Below are 21,703 nucleotides of genomic sequence, written 5' to 3'. Positions count from 1 at the left end.
CAGGTGGATCACTTGAGGTCAGGAGTTCAAGACCAGCTTGGCCACCATGGTGAAACCCTGTCTCTATTAAAAGTACAAAAATTAGCTGGGCATGGTGGCACATGCCTGTAATGCCAGCTACTCAGGAGGCTGAGGCAGGATAATCACTTGAACCTGGGAGGTGGAGGTTGCAGTGAGCTGAGATCACGCCACTGCACTCCAGCCTGGGAGACAGAGGGAGACCCTGCCTCAAAAAAAAAAAAAAAAAAAAAAAATTCAAAATCTCATTACCTCTACTAGTACTATACCAATCAAAGCCACTATTATTTCTTATCTAGATTATTGTAATAGCTACCCTAACTACACCTCTTCTTCCACCCTTGTCCCTCCCCAATCTGTTCTTTACTCATCAGCCAGAGTGATCCCTTCCAAACACAAGTCAAATAAAATCACTCCTCTCTGCTCCAAATCTTCTAGCAGTTCCTCAAAGCACTCAGTGTTGGATGCTACAGTGAGTGGTGTCGAATACTTAGAATAGGGTGCTACCGTGAATGAAGGGACCTAGTAGGACCGTGATCCACTCATCTTGAGTGGAGAAGTGCTGAGAATAGAGCTGGTGACTCAGCACTAGCTGCTGGGGAGTCCAGAGGAAGAGGATTTGGAAGTGCGCAGGACCGGAAGTAACCATCTTGGAAAGTCACCACTTCCGGGGAGAGGAAAGCAACTTAGAAGGTAAAGAAACTGGGAGGTGAAGAAAGGAAAGGAACAAACTGGTGGAAAGCCAGAGTCGAACAAAAACAAAAGAGAATCTGAAGCAAAAGACATACCAATCTCTCTGTCACACAAATGCACTATCTAGTCATGAAAATGGAACTCCGGGGCCGGGCACGGTGGCTCATGCCTATAATCTCAGCACTTTGGGAGGCTGAGGCGGGTTGATCACCTGAGGTCAGTAGTTCAAGACCAGCCTGGCTAAGATGGTGAAACCCCGTTTTGACTAAAAATTAAAAAATTAACCAGGCGTGTTGGTGCATACCTGTAATCCCAGCTACTCAGGAGGCTGAGGCAGGAGAATCACTTGAATCCAGGAGGCAGAGGTTGCCGTGAGCCGAGATCACGCCATTGCGCTCCAGCTTGGGCAACAAGAGCGAAACTTCATCTCAAAAAAAAAAAAAAAATCAAATTCCACGGTACCAACAGAAGAAGGCATTCTTGAAGGAAGAATCTTAGTAAGCCACTCAAATCCTTCATCCCCCTATCACGGAGAAACACTGTTATTGACAGGCCAGAAAAACCCAATATACTTTTAAGTAAACAAAAATGACAGGTAGCATTTACACAAAGCCACTATCAGAGGAAAACAGAAGCCAGAGGCTAGTATCTTCAGCTAATGAATTTCCGACCCTCCAAAACAACTAAGAGACAGGAAAATTATGACACAGTATCTAATATGAATTAAATATTAAACAGGTATTTAAAGATATAAAAGAACACCAAAATTCAAAAAATAGGGGCAGAAATGGATAAAAATAACTCATGAAGTGAGTTAATAAAACTCTGGAAAGAAGTAAAAGAAAAAATTAAACTATTTCAGAAATAAAGATTACATCACAAGATGCCTAAAGGTAAATAGATTCAACTTTAACTAAAATATAATAAGGGACCTAGGCAGGAAAACAAAAACAAAGAGGTGAAAAATAATCAGAGAAAAAAGTGATAACTATGGAAAACAAAAAATTATATACTGTACGATTGGAATCAACTAAAAAATGAAACGAAATGATGGGACAAAACTAATATTTAAAACTGTAATTCAATAATGATTGTGGCAATAATCACACAACTATAAATTATTTGTCAAAAGCCATCCAATTGTACACTCAAAAGTAGTTAAGTTTGGCCAGATGCAATGACTCATGCCTATGATCCCAGCATTTTGGGAGGCCAAGGCAGGGAGATCACCTGAGGTCAGAAGTTCGAGACCAGCCTGGCCAGCATGGGGGAACCCCATCTCTACTAAACATACAAAATTACCTGGGTGTGTTGGTGGGTGCCTGTAGTCTCAGCTACTCAGGAGGCTGAGGCATGAGAATTGCTTGAACTTGGGAGGCAGAGATTGCACTGAGCTGAGATCACACCACTGCACTCCAGCCTGGACGACAGAGCAAGACTCCATAAAAACAAACAAACAACAACAACAACAAAAACTAGTTAAGGTTATTGAATATAACTTATACCGCTATAAAGCTGATTAAAAACAAAATGTAAAGTGTTTAACCATGAAACTTATCAAAGAAAACTTTCTAGAATCAAAAAAGGACTAAATCTAGATTTTGAATGCATTCATATACATAAGAAAACTGATCAGAATTGCCACCTTTGAGATGCATCTGAGTAAAATGATTATAAACAGAAAGAAAAAAATTCTCTTAGCAAAAATTCCAAATCATATACAAAGTAAAGAAAATCAAGTGGTCATCCTATGTGGTCATCTCTAGTGCAAAACTCAAAGAATAGTAAAAGAATCCATAACTGTAAGTTAATGCAAGAAAAAGAAATTATAAAAAGTATTTTATTCATCTAAAAAAAAGCCAAGAAAGGAAGAAAAGTAGAAACATAAAACAGGTATGTCAAATAACATGCAAATGGAGAGTAATTATAAGCCCAACCTTATCTGGAATAACAGTAAATGCAAATGAACTAAATATTGCAAGTAAAAGACTAATGTTGAGCCAAGTGAGGTGGCTCATACCTGTAATCCCTGAACTTTGGGAGGCTGAGGCAGGCGGATCACCTGAGGTCGAGAGTTCAAGACCAGCCTGACCAACATGGAGAAACCCCGTTTGTACTAAAAATTCAAAATTAGCCTGGTGTGGAGGTGCATGCCCGTAATCCCAGCTACTCGGGAGGCTGAGGCAGGAGAATTGCTTGAACCCAACAGGCAGAGATTGCAGTGAGCCCAAGATCATGCCATGGCACTCTAGCTTGGGCAACAAGAGTGAAATTTGTCTTAAAAAAAAAAAAAAGACTAATGTCAAACTGGGTTTAAAAAATACTGCTGATGGCTGGGCTGGGCACTGTGGCTCACGCCTATAATCCAGCACTTTAAGAGGCCGAAGCAGGCAGATGATCTGAGGTCAGTAGTTCAAGATCAGCCTGGCCAACATAGTGAAACCCCATCTCTACTAAAAAATACAAAAATTAGCTGGGCATGGTGGTAGGTGCCTGTAATCCCAGCTATTCTAGAGGCTGAGGCAGGGAGAATTGCTTGAACCTGGGAGGCGGAGGTTGCAGTGAGCCTAGATCATGCCCCAGCACTCCAGACTGGGTGACAGAGCAAGACTCCATCTCAAAAAAAAAAAAAAAAAAAAAAAAAAAAAAAAGACTTATTAGCAATGTGATTGCCTTTCGATTAAAAAAATTTTTTTAAGTATTATTGCTTACAAAAGACACACACTAAATAGAAGGACACAGATGGTTGAAAATAAAAGGATGGAAATATTATATTCCACGTAAGCACTAACTCAAAGGTAGTGATACTAATGTTAAGCAATGTAGACATTAAGCCATGAAGCTCTAATAGAAATAAATAAGTTCATCTTATAATGATAAAGTGGCCAATTGAATAGGAAGATATCACAATTGTAAATCTATATGTAGCCAATAACATAGCTTTAAAATACATAAAGAAAACTAGGCAGAACTAAAGGAGAAAAAGACAAATTCACAGTCATAGAGGAAAATTTTAATACTTCTCTCTCAACATCTTGATAGAAAAGGACTGATAAGGCTATAAAAGTATGAATAACACACTTAAAAACTTGACCCTTGATATATAGAGAGCATTAGACTCAACAGTAACAAGACGCTATTGTAGTTTTTCAAGTGAACATGTAAAATGTATTAGCACTGACCACACACTAGGCCCTAACAGATTCTCCAGAATATCTCAAAAATAATTAGAATATTTCCAGTTGCCTGGAAATTAAGCAATATACTTTTAAATAATCTGTGGGTTTCCAGGCACAGTGGCGTGTGCCTGTAGTCCCAGCTACTCGGGAGGCTGAGGTGGGAGGATCGCTTGAGCCCAGGAGTTCTGGGCTGCAATGCGCTATGCCAGTCGGGTGTCCGCACTAAGTTCAGCATCAATATGGTGACCTCCCGAGAGCGGGGAACCACCAGTTTGCCTGAGGAGGGGTGAACCGGCCCAAGTCCGAAGCGGAGCAGGTCAAAACTCCTGTGCTGATCAGTAGTGGGATTGCGCCTGTGAATAGCCACTGCACTCCAGCCTGGGCAATATTGATACCCTTTCTCTTAAAAAAAAAAAAAAATCTGTGGGTCAAAGAAGAAATACATCAAAAACTGTAAAATATTTCAAACTGAATGATAATGGAGAGGTAACATAGCAAAAGTTACATAATTCAGTTAAAGTAGCATTTCGAGGGGAATGCAGAGCCTGGAACGCACATATTAGGAAAGAAGAAAGGCCAAAAACCAGTCATCTAAGTTTCCAACTCAAAAACTAGTAACAGAATAGCTGTGCAAGAGAGAAGATAGAAAATACACTCAAGAGCAGAAATCAATGGAAGAAGAACGAGCATAAGAGGAGGAGGACGAAGAAGAAGGAGGAGGAGGAGGAGGAGGAGAAAGAAGAAAAGCAAAGCAACAAAGCCAAGTGTTCAATGAAAAGATTAGTAAACTCTTGGTATCACTAATTAAGAAAAAGAGAAAATATATATATACACATAAGAGCACTGTCAGGAATAAAAAGGGGGAAATAACTACAGATCCTACAAACATTAAGAGCTAAGAGGAGCCGGGCGCGGTGGCTCAAGCCTGTAATCCCAGCACTTTGGGAGGCTGAGGCGGGTGGATCACAAGGTCAAGAGATCGAGACCATCCTGGTCAACATGGTGAAACCCTGTCTCTACTAAAAATACAAAAAATTAGCTGGGCATGGTGGCGCTTGCCTGTAATCCCAGCTACTCAGGAGGCTGAGGCAGGAGAATTGCTTGAACCCAGGAGGCGGAGGTTGCGGTGAGCCGAGATCGCGCCATTGTACTCCAGCCTGGGTAACAAGAGCGAAACTCCGTCCCCAAAAAAAAAAAAAAAAAAAAAAAGAGCTAAGAGGATATTATAAACAACTTTACGCCAATACAGCTTGCACTTTGAATAAATTAGGCAACTTTCTGACAAAATTTACCAAAGCTAACAGAAGAAATAAGAAGTTCAAAAAGTGTGCTTTTTCAAAAGTTGTACAGTAGTTGGCATTTAAAACTTCTTAACAGTTCTAGACATGATAGACTAGTACTGGACTAGACTTCTTGTCATTAAAAACAATAAAAACTAGATGACATATATAAATAAAGGTATTTTTTTTTTACCTCTGTTGGCAACAGGCAGTACAGGACCATGATCCCTGTGAGAAGAGAATCCATGTGGGATCCATATACTAGACCACAGTACAGAAAGGCAGAGCCCAAGTAGAGCACAATGGGCTAACTGAGCTGAGAAGACAGATACTTGATTTTAAGCCTTCTAAAGTAGTTGAAATTTGTGGGGCAGGATACTGAAAAAGAGAGAGTAGGAGCTCCAGAAATCGACGTAGGAGTCCCCTTAAGTCTTGAACTAAATACTCAACTGAGAATACAGAGACCCATCTCTGCATTTGTGTGCAAGGCACAGTAGAGAACAGATACTGGGGAGCCAGGGGTTGCACAGAGGTCCCACAGTACTGGGAGACACAGAAGGTCCAACTAGCCAGAGTAGCTGAGCAGTACAGAATTCAGTCAAACCTCCAGAAAGTCCACATCTTAGGAACAGAGCTATTCTCTCCTAGGATTATTCCTAGCAAAAGAAAGAATAATCTAAATCAGTCCTAACATAGCTTAAAACAAACCTTAAAAATAAAAAAAATAAAAAAATTTTTAAAAAGCTAATCTACCAGTAAGTTGATTGCTTGCTAAAACAAACCCCAACACCTTTTAAAGGAAAATCACATAATCCCAGTAACATAGCATCTACAATGTAACACATACAATTTTTTAAAAAGTCACTGAAGAGGTGAAGTAGCAGTAAAATGTAGCCCATAATCAGAAAAAAAAAAAAAAAAAAAGAGTTGAGGGAAACAAACCAAGAAATGATAGACATGTTGTAATTAACAGACACAGATCTTAAAATATCCATTATAAATATGTTTAAATATGTTTAAGGACCGAAAGGGAAAAGCTGAATAAAGTAAACAAATGAGGAAACTGATTAGATTAATGGAAACTACGGATATTCTAGAATTGGAAAATACAGTATCAGAAATGAAAAATTTACTGAATGTGTTTAAGGGCAGATCAGACAATGCAGAAAAAAAAGTCCATCAATTTGAAAGGAAAACAACAGAGCTATCCAAAGTAAGAAGAAACAAAAAGACTGCAAAAAAAATGAACAGGGCCTTAGTGACCTGTGGGACAACATTATGCAGTCTAACATGTGTATAACTGAAGTCCCAGTAGAAGAGGTGAGACGCTGTGGCAGAAAAAAAAAGTCTATTTGAAGAAATATAACAAAAAAAATCACCTCACAGATCCAAGAAACTCAAATGCTAAAAACCAAAGATAAATAAAACATTTGTAAAAGCGATCAGAGAAAAAATGAAACATTGAATGAAAAAAATGTTTAGGACTGAGTGCTGTGGCTCATGCCTACAATCCCAGCATTTTGGGAGGCTGAGGCAGGTGGATCACTTGAGTCCAGTAGCTTGAGACCAGCCCAGGCAACATGGCAAAACCCTGTCTCTACAAAATATACAAAAATTAGCTGGGTGTGGTGGCACATGTCTGTAGTCCCAGCTACTCAGAAGGCTAATTAGAAAGGGAGGATTCCTTGAACCCTGGAGGTAGAGGTTTAAGTGAGCCAAAATCATGCCGCTGTACTCTAGTCTGGGCTGGAGTGAGTCTCTGCCTAAAAAAAAAAAAAAAAAAAAAAAAAGTTTAATAAAACCATGACAGTACACTGACCTCATCATAAATAATGCCAACCAGGAAACAACGGAACAACATCTTCAAAGTACCAAAGGCTGAGTGGGGACTGCCAACCTGTACCTAATTTAATATCCAGTGAGAGTATCCTCCAATAGTAAATGCAACCACTTCAAAGAACCAGGGATTCTTGGAGTAGTGGCTGATTCTAGGACTCGAATATGAAAAGTACTAGATGAGCCTAGAACATCTTGTAGAGCCAGAAAGTGCTGATAAATGTAGAGGGAGTGGTGAGATTTGAAAATCACCGTTTTACAACCATCAGAATAAGGCCTAGGTCAGGAAAATGGATGATAAATCAACGGGATAAAGTTTGATGAAGAGTAGAGTATTTACATAGTCCAATTTTTCTCACCCCAAATGGCTTATTAGTGGCAAGGGTAAAATAAGTGGATAAAGCAGACTGCACCGTGGCTGGGTAAGCAAGATCAGTATCACCCGTGAAGAGCGGGTGGACACGTGAGTCTCTGAGTGTGCTGCTCTGAAAAAGACGGCGTTATGCAGGTGATGTTTCTGCTGACCGTGCACAGGCAGAATCTAATCACGAGGAAGCTCTGCTTCCTGATGTCACGCCGTCTTAAAATTAGCGAGTGTTCTTTAGAAAAATGCCGAACCTGCTTAACACAATTAGATAAATTCAGAGTGTAGAAATTTCTGCAAGACAGCCAGCCTGAGCTCTTCAGAAAAGCAATGTCATAAAAAACCACCAAAACATTGGTAAGGGCCAGGGGAAGGGGGCTGTTCTAGGTTTAAGGAGAGTAAGAAAGATGATGTGGGCGTGGCTTGACAGAGTTACTTGTCATTCATTATTCTTTGACAGAAGTCAAATGTTCTTTAGCACTAGGAAGTTTTCTTGTTTTATATTTTGAGAACTCCTGGCCCTCCCCCGTATGTTTCTGTTCCTAGTTTCTGGGATTACTATTAGGCGTTGGAGTCCCAGGATTGATGATCCTCTATAGATCTTATGTTTTCTTTCCCATTTTCTGTTTTGTTAGTTTTTAAGCCAATACCCCGGCAGCCTCAACCTCCCCAGGCTCAGGTGATTCTCCCTCCTCAGCCTCCCCAGTAGCTGGGACTACAGGTGCGCACCACCACACCCTGTTAATTTTTTTTTTTTTTTTTTTTTTTTTTTTTTTTGACATGGAGTTTAGCTGCTAGGGAGGCTGAGGAGGAAGAATCACCTGAGCCTGGGGAGTTTAGCTGCAGCAGCTAAACTCCGTCTCAAAAAAAATAAAGAGAAAAGAAAAGAAAAATTAGCAGGGTGTGGTGGTGCGCACCTGCAGTCCCGAAAGAGTTTAGATCTCAGCTCACCACAACCTCAGACTCCGGGGTTCAAACAATTATCCTGCCTCAGCCTCCAGAGTAGCTGGGATAACAGGAATGTGCCACCATGCCCAGATAATTTTGTATTTTTAGTAGAGACAGGGTTTCTCCATGTTGGTCAGGCTAGTCTCAAACTCCAGACCTCAAGTGACCCGCCCGACTCAGCCTCCCAAAGTGCTGGGATTACAGGTGTGAGCCACTGCACCCAGCCATTTTTTTTGTTTTTGTATTTTTCATAGAGATGGGATTTCACCATGTTACCCATGCTGGTCTCGAACTCCTGGGCTCAAGCAATCCACTCACTGCAACCTCCCAAAATGCTAGGATTACAGGCGTGAGCCACCACACCCGGCCCACCTACTTTTAACTTGTGGAGTTTTCTATAAGGTCAGGGGTTCCTGGGGAAGCAAAAGTTTCCTCCTTGGTACAACGCAGGTAGAATTCATGTGCTCCCTCCAGCTGCGGTACCCTCCTTTCCCTGAGAGTTATTCTTTGCAAGGGGAGGCCGAAGCATGCAGATAAGGCCTCATCAGCGACCACTCCTTCCTCAGATCAGAGGTGGGCCTGAGGGTAACAGCAGGGCCACTGAGCTGGTGCAGAGAATGACAAGAAAGGGAACTGGGAGGGTGAGACTCCTTGCAAACAGTTCCCAAGGGAGCGCCTCCCCCTGGTGGCCGAGAGAGGAAGCAGTGGTGCCCTCTGCCAAGGACATGGCCAACAAGGAGTTAAGGTTTTTACACACACACACACACACACACACACACACACATACACACCAGCAGACCCTGGACCCTCTGGGTGTCAGAACCTGGATAATAAAGCTTGAGCATCAGGACCCCTCCCTGGCACAAGTCCTTTCTAAAGCTGGGGGCAGTCTTAGCAAAATGTTTATTATAAACATGTTTTGTGCAAAATTTGCAAAAGTAAGATTTTTCATATTATCTTTCCTAAAGAGGGTCCCACAAATTATATGCGCCTTAGACACCAAAAAGTTTGTATCCGACCCTCATTGGTCACATATGGGCCACTTGGTCCAGAGCTCTCTGAATAGGTTGTTTGTTTGCTTGTTTTGACAAGAGTAAAACTCCATCTCAAAAAAAAAAAAAAAAAAAAAAATGAAATTAGGGAGGGACTTTTATTTTTATTTTTTAAATTTGTTTTAGACAGTCTCATTCTGTCTTCCAGGCTGGAGTGCAGTGGTGCAATCTCGGTTCATTGCAACCTCCACCTCCTAGGTTCAAGCGATTCTCCTGTCTCAGCCTCCCGAGTAGATGGGATTACAAGTGCCTGCCAACATGTCCAGCTGAGTTTTGTATTTTTAGTAGAGACAGGGTTTTGCCATGTTGGCCAGGCCAGTCTTGAACCCCTGACCTCAGATGATCCACCCGCCTCGGCCTCCCAAAGTGCTGGGATTACAGGCATGAGCCACATGCCCAGCCCTGAACAGGTTCTTTAACTCAAATTCCAATGCCCACTCTCACCTCCCTCCTCGGGAGGCTGAACAGAGGACCCGGGGAAAGCAGCCCACACCGGGTCAGAGACCAGGGTTCACGGCTCAGACAGATGGAGGTCTACGTCCCACCCCATCACTCATGAGCTGTGTGTTCCTGGTCTCTCTGTGCCTGTCTTTCTTCACCTGTAAAACGGAGATAATAATTGTGCATACTCCGGGTTGCTGTGAGAATAGAATGAGACGCACACGGCAAGTGTTCTGTTTGGTGGCTGGCCTGTAGGAGGCGCTCCAGGAATGGCTGCTGTGGGAAAGGTTCATAAATAGATACCCTAAACTGGGAATTCCTAACTTAAATTCAACTCTATTTATTAAGTACATATAAAATTGGCAGTATTTCACTGGTTTTCAACCTATAAAAATAGCGGTTTGACATGATTTCCCCTAATAGAACAAGTGACAAAAATTCCTGGGCCTCGTAGCTCCTGCTGTAATTCCAATTCTTTGAGAGGCTGAGGTGGGAGGCGTTGATGCCAGCGGTTCGAGACCAGCCTGGGCAACATAGTTGACATAGAGACCCCCCCCGCTTACTTCACACACACACAAAATCAACGGGCAGGTGGGATGCAGGTCATTGGGAGTGAGTCTCGCTCCTCTAGCTGGAAAAGGGTGAGTCTGTGCTTTGCCTGCAGAGGCTGAGGAAGGTTGGTTGTTCTCCCTGGATCCCCCTCTGACCATAATGATAACCTGTGTAACCTGATAAAAGGGCCCTTCCCTAGGCCGGCCACAGTGGCTCACGCCTGGAATCCCAGAACTTTAGGAAGGCCAAGGTAGGCGGATCACCAGAGGTGATCACGAGCATGTAGTCCCAGCTACTCGGGAGGTTGAGGCAGGAGAATGCTTGAACTCGGGAGGCAGAGGTTGCAGTGAGCTGAGATCACGCCATCGCACTGGATGACAGCCTGGATGATGAGCGAAAACTCCATCGCAAAAAAAAAAAAAAAAAAAAAAAAAAAGTGGGTGAAGGATATGAACAGACACTTCTCAAAAGAAGGCATTTATGCAGCCAACAAACATGAAAAGAAGTTCATCATCACTGGTCATTAGAAAAATGCAAATCAAAACCACAATGAGATAACCATCTCACGCCAGTTAGAATGACAATCATTTAAAAGTCTGGAAACAACAGATGCTGGAGAGGATGTGAAGAAACACTTTTACGCTGTTGGTGGGAGTGTAAATTAGTTCAACCATTGTGGAAGACAGTGTGGTGATTCCTCAAGGATCTAGGACCAGAAATACCATTTGACCCAGCAATCCCATTACTGGGTATATACCCAAAGGATTATAAATCATTCTACTATAAATACACATGCACACATATGTTTACTGCAGCACTATTCACAATAGCAAAGACTTGGAACAAACTCAAATGCCCATGATGATAGACTAGATAAAGAAAATGTGGCATATATATACACCACGTATTATGCAACCGTAAAAAAAAAGAATGAGCTCATGTCCTTTGCAGGGACATGGATGACACTGGAAACTATCATCTTCAGCAAACTAACACAGGAACAGAAAACGAAACACCGAATGTTCTCACTTGTAAGTGGGAGTTGAACAATGGGAACACATGGACACCGGGAGGGGAACATCACACACCAGAGCCTGTTAGGGGTTGGGGGCAAGGGGAGGGAGAGCATTAGGAGAAATATCTAAAGCACGTGGTGCTTAAAACCTAGATGATGGGTTGACAGGTGCAGCAAACCACCATGGCACATGTATACCTAGGTAACAAACCTGCACGTTCTGCACATATATCCCAGAACTTAAGGTAAAATATTTTTTTAAATGACCATACCATTTTGCATACCCTTGAGCAGTATATGACAATCCTGTTACAATATCTTTGTATTGTTTATTTTCTAAATTATTGTAGACATTATAATAAGCATGTAACTATATGTATATATGATAGACCACTTCATATTTTTCCTTTTTTTTTTTTTTTTTTTGAGACAGAGTCTCACTCTGTCATCCAGGCTGGAGTGCAGTGGTGTGATCTTGGTTCTCTGCAACCTCCACCTATCAGATTCAAGCAATTCTCCTGCCTCAGCCTCCTGAGTAACTGGGATTACAGGTGCGTGCCACCACACCTAGCTAATTTTTGTATTTTTAGTATAGATGGGGTTTTACCATGTTGGCCAGGCTGGTCTCAAACTCCAGACCTCAGGTGATCCGCCCACCTCGGCCTCTCAAAGTGCTGGGACTACAGGCATGAGCCACCGTGCCTGGCCCAATTAACTTTTTAAAAGAAATAAAACATTACAGACAGCTAATGGTCTTATCTTACTGACCCCAGTCTCCTCCCTTTCCCTTAGGGCAGCATCCACCATCATAAATTTGTATATACTTTTCCAATGCAATACACAATATAAGAATGTGTATAATGTAATATACAAACGCCTTTATACGGGCTTTAAGTAATAACATACCATATGTAGGGTTCTGCAACTAGCTATTTTCACTCAGCACTATGTGTGGTGTGAACATATTTACAGAGAAAGAGCCAGTTCATTTCTGCACATTGCTATGGAACATTTCACTGTATGACTAACTATACCACATTTTTATATAGTGTTTTATTTATAGACAGACTTAAGCAGTAGTTCCAAATTTTTACCATCACGAAACAATGAAACAATGTAATAATAGCACGTATTGCCTTCTGCACATGGGTGAAGGTTTCTCCAAGTGTATATCTAGAAGAATTACAAAATGATAGGATATGCACATTTCCTGTTTTACTAGAGTCTGCCAAATTACTCTTCTATTTATAGTCCAATGAGCAGTATATAACTCTTCCTATTTTCCCGTATCCTCACCAATACTTATTATTTTCAGACTTTTTTAGCTTTTCCAGTCTGATAGATGAGAAATTATACACCACTATAATTTTAATTTGTATGACCCTGATTTCTGCTAAGGCTGATTATCTTTCACAGTCTATCCATCATTTGGGATACTTTTTCTGTGAATTTCCTCTTTAAATCTTTTTTTCTATTGCATTTATAGAGTCTTTTTTCATACAAAGCTTTAACTTTAATATGGTCAAATTTATAAGCCTGACAAGTGATATATTTTTTAAAGAACTAGATGAATAGGCCAGGCATGGTGACTCAAGGCTATAATCCCAGCACTTTGGGAGGCCAAGGAGAAAGAATCCCTTGAGGCCAGAAGTTCCAGACCAGCCTGGACAACACAGCAAGACCCAATCTCTACACACACACACACACACACACACACACACACACACACACACACACAAGCTGGGTGTGGTGGCATGTGCCTATAGTCCCAGCTACTTGGGAAGCTGAGGTGGGAGGATTGCTTGAGCCTGGGAGGTTGAGGCTGCAGTGGGCCGTGATGGCACCACTGCATTCCAGCCTGGGCAGCAGAGCGAGACCCAGTCTCAAAAAAAAAAAAAAAAGATGAATATTTCTCAAACCCAAAGAAAAATGGAAGTCCTTGAATTGCGAGGGTGCACCTAGTGTTATGTGGGATGAATACAGTAAATATCTACTGAGACACAGTGTAGTGAAATTTCAGAGTATGAAAGAGTTTTTTGTGTTTGGGGCACAGGTCAGGGAGGACTTGTTTGTGCTTGCTTTTTGCAGTGAGACCCAGAAGAGCGACAGAGAGCTCTCTGGATACTGGGAAAATCTATCAAGGAACAAGAAAGGTCTTGCGCATTCTCAGGTCTTGAGCTGTTGGTCGAGGCTACTTTACAGCTCAATAAGCTCCTTGAGACATTCCTGGAAACAGAATTCTGGAGACTGTGGGAGGGTGGACGGAAAACCTTTGTTGTTACCGTTGTTTTGTTTTGTTCAACACAGTAACTAGCGTTGTAGAGTTCGCAAAGCATTGTCGGCATATCTGGATGAACCGTTAGACAGTATTTCTGTAGAGTGAAAAATGAGTGAATGTCAGCGATTTCCTGGGGTTCAACCTAACAGATAATTTCATTACATACTCTTAACCCTGTGAGGCACATGTTATTACCATCAACTGTTTTGCAGATGACCAGCCAGCGGGGCAGAGAGTTTAAGTCTGTCCATGGGGGCCTCGTGACTGCTAAGAGGCAGAAGCAAGCCCGCCTGGTCCCATCTCCTGGCCTAATTCTCTGGGTAGTACTGCCCCAGTCTGGAACACACACAAAAACAAGTGTCATGTTTTTATCTCAGGATAGTGTCCATCAGGGAGGTTATCTGACTTCTTTGCTTTTTTTTGTTTGTTTGTTTCTGTGTTTTTGAGACAGAGTTTCGCTATTGTTGCCCAGGCCAGAGTACAATAACACAATCTTGGCACATGCAACCTCTGCCTCCCGGGTTCAAGTGATCCTCCTGCCTCAGCCCCCCAAGTAGCTGGGATTACAGGTAACTGCCGCCATGGCTAATTTTTGTATTTTTAGTGGAGACAGTTTCACCAGGTTGGCCAGGATGGTCTGGAGCTCCTGACCTCTGGTGATCCACCCACCTCAGCTTCCCAAATGCTGGGATTACAGGCGTGAGCCACCACGCTCAGCCCATCTGACTTCTAGGTAAATTAGGTTCAAGGTAATCAGTGGTAAGAAGTGGCGTTTGCTAGGCCGGGCGCGGTGGCTCACGCCTGTAATCCCAGCACTTTGGGAGGCCAAGGTGGGTAGATCACGGGGTCAAGAGATTGAGGTCATCCTGGTCAACACGGTGAAACCCCATCTCTACTAAAAATACAAAAAATTAGCTGGGCATGGTGGTGCATGCCTGTAACCACAGCTACTCAGGAGACTGAGAAAGGAGAATTGCCTGAACCCAGGAGGCGGAGATTGTGGTGAGCCGAGATCGTGCCATTGCACTCCAGCCTGGGTAACAAGCAAAACTCTGTCTCAAAAAAAAAAAAAAAGAAAGAAAGAAAGAAAGAAAAAAAAAAAGTAGTGGCGTTTGCTAAGACAACTTTGACCTTGCTATTCGACAAACATCCTTCAAGGAGTAATCTACGAGCTAGAGAAAGAGTAGACTGTGCACCAAGCCCATCAGGTGAGTGGGGCAGGGAGACAAAGACCTACTGCTGTGTGTGTCCCAGCGGCCAAGCTGCTGAGCCTTAAGTAACCAGCGTGCTATTTCTTTGCATGGTAATGATTCAGAATGGGACACCTTCCCCAGCCTGGATGCCAGTTTCAGCAGGCCTGAGATTTTTCTACTCATGCTTAGAATAGTCTGTGGTTGCTCTTAGCTGCAAACAGTCTCAAGTCAGAAATTGGAATGTTACGTGAGGTATTCATCAAAACCCTGAGCTGATTTGTTGTTGTTGTTGTTGTTGTTGTTGTTGTGTGTTTTGTTTTTTCGAGATAGAGTCTTGCACTGTCACCCGGGCTGGAGTGCAGTGGCATGATCTCAGCTCACTGCGACCTTCACCTCCCAGGTTCAAGAGATTCTCCTGCCTCCCGAATAGCTGGAATTACAGGTGCCCACCACCAGACCTGGCTAATTTTTTGTACTTTTAGTAGGGACAGGGTTTCACCATCTTGGCCAGGCTGGTCTTGAACTCCTGACCTCGTGATCCACCTGCCTTATCCTCCCAAAGTGCTGGGATTACAGGCGTGAGCCACCATGCCTGGCCAACTCTGAGCTTATTTTTCCCTTAAATCCTTCACTCTTCCCCAGCTTGGCCAGCTGGAGACAGTGGAGAGGGCTTGGTCTTCTTTCTCTTTCTACTTGGCCTCCATGAGCCAGTTCCATAGAGTTGGCTTCAGACTGTCTTGGCAGGCAGATGTTCAGTTCTGCCTCCTTCTCGTGGAGTGCTTTTACACCCCCTCCACTCAAGCTGCCAGCTCATGCTGGCTCAGCCTCTTTCTCCCGAAGTCCTCTGAAATCTGTGGGTGTGTCTCAAATCCAACCTCACTTCAGGTGGTCATCCGAGACCCCATCCTCAGCCCATGGGTATTCAGCCCCAGCTGCCTCCCATTAGAATCCCTCTGTATGGACTCAACACATGGAGTCCTTGTAGGCTCTGTCTGCCATGGGACCTACTTCTGTTCAGAAGAAACGCTCCTGCCTCCCTAACCCAGAAAAAAACTCTGGGGGTGCAGGCTGTTCCAATGAGGTGGCAGCAGCCCCACCAGAGCATCTGGGGAGCCCTCCTGTCATCCGCCAGATTTCCCAGGTGAAACTAGACCCCAGGCCACCCCAGCCCCCTTGCAGGGGTCTCATGTTAGACTCTTAGAGAAGCTGCCCCACAGACACTCATCCTTACCGAGGGTGAGGTAAGGGAGCAGGAGCTCACCTGTCCCCAAGATGGGACCTGCAGCACAGCCTTCTTCAGGGATATCCTCCATGCAACATCCCCCATCACCTCTCTGTCTACATTCTTAGAGTCTCAAAGTGGACAAGGGGTTTCAAAGTCTTGGATTCGATTTTTTGGCACTTCCGTAGGAAATCTTCCATAAGGGGCCTGGAGCTCTCTCTTCAGTCTTCACCCCTATGGTACGTATTGCCGTCTGATGTAAATCTTAGTTTTAAGGCCCCACTCCATTTACGTGCATTGACCTTTTCTGCCTCCATAAGCTCAGACAACATTTTCCATTTTTAAGATGAGAAAAATCCATCTCTGAGGACCCAGAGAGGTAAGGCCAAGGTCACCCAACCAGCCAGTGATGAAGCTGGGATTCCAACCAGGTCTATCTGGCATCCTCTGGGAGGCACCTGCTCAGGCCCAGGGATCTGAGAACATATAGAGAAGTGCGTCTCTCATCTGGGGCCCCAGGCCCTGGGTGACCGTGAGAGGCTCCGTGCTACCTAGAGCTGATCTATGTCAGCGCCTACGGTTTGTCATTGCTCACCTCCCCAGCACACATTCCAGGACCTAGTTTTGGAGAGGGGGCTGGGAAGAAGAGATGGATAAGTCTACACTTCTGGCAACAGCCCCATCTGGATGTGACTTTCAGCTCAAAAGAGTGCGCCAGGACGGCTGACTCACCTGGTGTAGCATCCAAGCCAAACACTGGGAGGAAAGCGCTCCGTTCAGCCAAGACTCTGGCTGCAGAAGAACGGGGGTCCTGTGCCGGGATCCCAGCCATGACCTTGCCTTGGTGTCTTCTCAGTCTGTGTGGGCTTCCTTTTCTCCATCACTTCTGCGAGCTACGGTAGCAGGGCACGCCGGGGCGTCCGCAGGTGGCCCGGCGCCACACAGGAAGGTGCTGAGAGGCGCGAGACGGAGCAACTGACTCAGCTGTTCCCCACACGAGGGGGAGGCTGTGGCACTGGCCAGCTCCCAAGATGGGCTGGGTTTGGTCTCCAGGGAGGTCCAGCCTGGTGGGCATTTCCAATATAAGGGGTTGGGCAAGAAGCCAGGGTCCATCCACAGCGAAATGCCCACCAAACATCCTGTTGTAGAACAAACAATGAAATAGAAAAATATTTACCATATGCAATGCACTGTTAAGTGAAGCGCCTGCCACCGGGAGCTCATCTTCCTCAAAGCAGCGATCTTGCTTCTGGAGAGCAGACCTGAGAGGGAAAGGCACGGGATTTCATCGATTCCTGTGGGTTCTTCGAAGAGTCAAAGAGGGTCCCAAGGCTGACCCACAGGTGTGGGGTCAGGACAAAGTCCAGCCCCTCCCCCTGGTTGAAGCCACAGCCACTCACCCCCATCTCTCCTATATCCTCACTCAGGGACCTGCGGGCTGTTCTTCCACACCCTCTAAACACAAAGGGAGCCTTCATACCCCACACCATTTCCCCCAGACAGCTGGGCCTCTCACTGGCCACCATCTGCTAAAGGCTCACCTCATTGAAGCCAGAAGGCCTGGCTCTCAGCCCACCCCAGCTTCTGGGTTTGTTTATTTTGACCCTTAGCCTCTCCATCAGAAGGAGGGACTGGACTCACTCTGTTATGCATATACACTTGCATATGTATTCTTAGAGAGAGTTTTAGAAAGAGACCTAGCACAGTGGCTCACACCTGTAATCCCAGAACTTTGGGAGGCTGAGGCGGGTGGATCACCTGAGATCAGGAGTTCGAGACCAGCCTGGCCAACATGATGAAACCCAATCTCTACTAAAAAGACAAAATTAGCCAGTGTGGTGGCGTGCACCTGTAATCCCAGCTACTCGGGAGGCTGAGACAGGAGAACCGCTTGAACCCAGGAGGCAGAGGCCTTAGTGAGCCGAAATCGTGCCACTGCACTCCAGCCTGGGCAAGACAGAGCAAGATTCCATCTTGGGGGAAAAAAGTTCTGGAAAGAAACATGGCAAAATGTTAAGAATGTTTGTGACAAGGGCTTGGTATTAAAATACTCTTAATTTCTGTGTTTTTTTACAATAAATGTGTTCCTTCTCTATGTCACCAAAGACATCAAATTCATTGCCCTGAACTACTTCAAATTCCTACTGCCTTCTCTCCCTCCCTCCCTGAAGTCCACAACCATCTCTGAACCCACATCCATCCCTCCCTCCAGAATCAGAGACTGAGGTAAACTCTATCTGTGTTCTCACTGCCTCTCGCCATGTTCTTGCTCTACCCACTATGTAAAATTCATCTCCGAATACCGCACAGAGTTGTCAGGAGTAAGACTTGTGAATTATTCGTGTAATACCTGATCAGTAGAGCTCGGCCAGGTGCGGTAGCTCTCGCCTGTAATCCTAACACCTTGGGAGGCCGAGGCGGGCAGATCACCTGAGGTCAGGAGTTCAAGACCAGCCTAGTCAACACGGTGAAACCCCATCTTTACTAAAAATATATATATATAAATTAGCCAGGCAGGGTGGTGTGCACCTGTAGTCCCAGCTACTCGGGAGGCTGAGGCAGGAGAATTGCTTGAACCTGGGAGGCTTAAGCTGCAGTGAGCCGAGATCGCACCATTGCACTTCAGCCTGGGCGACAGTCAGACTTTGTCTCAAAAAAAAAAAAAAAAAGAGCTGAATACCTGGTAATGATGATAATTACTTCACTGCTCAGTGCCTCAGCTTCCTTATCTGTAAGATGAGGTGATTACGGCACCTACCTCGTAGAACTGTTAGAAAGATTAAATGAGGCTGGGCTCGGTGGCTCACGCCTGTAATCCCAACACTTTGGGAGGCTGAGACAGGTGGATCGCTTGAGATCAGGAGTTTGAGACCAGCCTGGCCATCAAGGTGAAACCCTGTCTCTACTAAAAATAAAAAAATTAGCCAGGGCTGGTAGTGGGCACCTGTAATCCCAGCTACTCAGCTATTCTCATGAGGCATGAGAATCCCTTGAACCCGGGAGGTAGAGGTTGCAGTGAGCAGAGATTGAACCACTGCACTCCAGCCTGAGCAACAGAGCAAGACTCTCAAAAAAAATAAGAAAATTTTAAAAATGATTAAAAGAGCCAAATGTATGTTAAGTACTTAGAAAAGCTCTCAGTGCGTAGTAGGGGCTCTGTAGCTGTTTGCCAGCACCAGTATTCACAGGACTAATCAGTATTGCTAGTATTTGTACATTCATCCATTTCCTCCAAAACCCTTATTCATCCATCATCTCCCCTTTCTCCCACAATTTTTTTTAGAGATGGGGCATCACTGTGATGCCCAGGTTGGTCCCAAACTTCTGGCCTCAAGCGATGCTCCTCACTTGGCGTCCGAAAGTACTGTGAGCCACCATACCTGGCCTCTCCCACAATTAAATCTCTCTTCCGATTCCTTCTCTTAGTTTACTGAGTCAACTGTCTCCCATCTCCCAAATCCACCCCATGATCTCATTGGCCAACCTCTCTCCATCCCTCAAGTTCAGGCATCTGAAAAAAGGAGTTTTCGAGATTGAGTCTTATGCATTTGCTCACACTTAGCTCACCATCGCTGAGGACGCAGCACAATCTGTTTATCCTTTCACTTCTCTAATGACACTCTTCCAGAAAGACCAGAGGTGACTGCCTTTTGCCAAATTCAAAGGACACTTTTCGGTTTTTCTATTTCTTACCCTTTTTTCTTCATCTGACCCCACAGAACTCATTCTGTCCTGAAGCTTTCTTTCCTCGCCTCCCCTGTCCTTCTCCGACTTCTTCGGACTCTCATCTCAGCCTCCTTGCCTGAGTTATTTCCCTCCCACCAGTCCTTACATGTTGATGCTCCTGAAGACCGTCTGCAGTCCCCTCCTCTCCTCATCCTCCCCACTCTCCCCGAAGAAGCTTATGGATTACCATGCTACTTATCACCTTTCTTCTGTGACAACAGAGTCTCCATTTCTAGCCCCAGCCTCTCTCCCCAGCGCTAGACCCACATAGCCTAGTACAAGCTGGACGTTTACACCTAGAGGTCTCACAGCCCTGTCTAAAATTAAACTGGACTTATTCTCCTAAACCTGCATATCCTTCTGGGTTCTCGACCTAGGTGGTGATGCCACCAATGCCACCCTTCTACTGGGAGGCTCACAAAACCACCTAGACCTCTCCCGCTAATCATGACTGAAGTCCAGCTGAGCGAATTTCCCTACCTTCGCTCAAACCCATCAGCTTCTCTCCACACAGGCCCATGTCGGATGTAGTCAAAGCATAGCTTCACAGTTCATTATATCCATCCTTCTCCTTTCATCTCTTCTTTGGCATTTTCCTCTTGCTCCATTCACTCATTCGTTGACTCAGTCAGTCATCAGCAAACACAGGTTGAATATCTATACATGCTAAGCCCTAGAAATATAAAGAGCAAAAAAAAGCCAATGCCCATAAGTTCAGGAAGTTCAGGGAGTTCACAATATAGCAGGACGGGGATGCCAAGAACCTAGAATCGTAAAATTTGCACACACAAGGAGCTCAGAAGCCATTCTTTCTTTACTAAGTTACATAAATCTGGATTGTTATTCCTCTTACTATAAAATTTCAGACAAAAAAGTAAAGACACTAACGTATCTGATATCCAAGCACCCAACACCCAGCTCTATGGAATTCTGACACTCATCTTTCTCCTGTATGTTTAAACTATATATATGTAACTATATATCCATTACATGTTCACACTTTACATAAAATGTAGTACATTCTATATGTCATCTTACAAAGTGATGTTTGTTCAACGTTGTGTTTTTGAGGTTAGTCATGTTTGGGTTTCTTCCTTGCCAATTCTTAAACATTCTTTCTTATTCTATTGCATAGGCTAGGTTCTCCAATGCGGAAAAAAACATTATGAGAGTAGCCATCCTTGTTTTACTCCTGAGTTTAAGAGAATGCTTCTGGCCTGGGCACAGTGGCTCACACCTGTAATCCCAGCACTTTGGGAGTCCAAGGTGGTGGATCACCTGAGCTCAGGAGTTCAAGACCAGCCCAGCCAACATGGTGAAACCTCATCTCTACTAAAAATACAAAAATTAGCTGGGTATTGTGGTAGGTACCTGCAATCCCAGCTACTCAGGAGGTTGAGGCAGTAGAATCACCTGAATCCAGGAGGCAAAAGTTGCAGCAAGAAGAGATCACGTCATTGCACTCCAGCCTGGGCGACAGAGCAAGATTCCATCTCAAAAAAAAAAAAAAAAAAAAAAAAAATTGTGCCATTTGAGTTTGTTTGCTGGTGATTTTTGGTGGGTCACCTTTATCATGTTCAAAAAGCTTCCTTCTATTCCCAATTTGTTAGGTTTTACCACAAATGCATATAATTTTTTATCAAACTTTTTTTCTGAATCTATTAAGATGATCATGGATTTCTCCTTTAATTTTTTAATATGGTGAGTCATATTAATAAATTAAACATTCTTACATTCTGGTATTAAACTCCAATAATCCCAGCACTTTGGGATTATTAGAGTTTAATACCAGAATGTAAGAGTGTTTATTCTTAGTATTCCAAATACTAGTTTGGGCTAATTAATTCATTTTGCTTGTATTTTATTTATGACTTTCGTATCTGCATTCATAAGTGAATGTGTCCAT

This window comes from Saimiri boliviensis, chromosome 8, assembly GCF_048565385.1.
Source record: "Saimiri boliviensis isolate mSaiBol1 chromosome 8, mSaiBol1.pri, whole genome shotgun sequence".
Lineage (NCBI taxonomy): Eukaryota > Metazoa > Chordata > Mammalia > Primates > Cebidae > Saimiri > Saimiri boliviensis.
Note: the sequence above shows the minus strand (reverse complement) of the source record.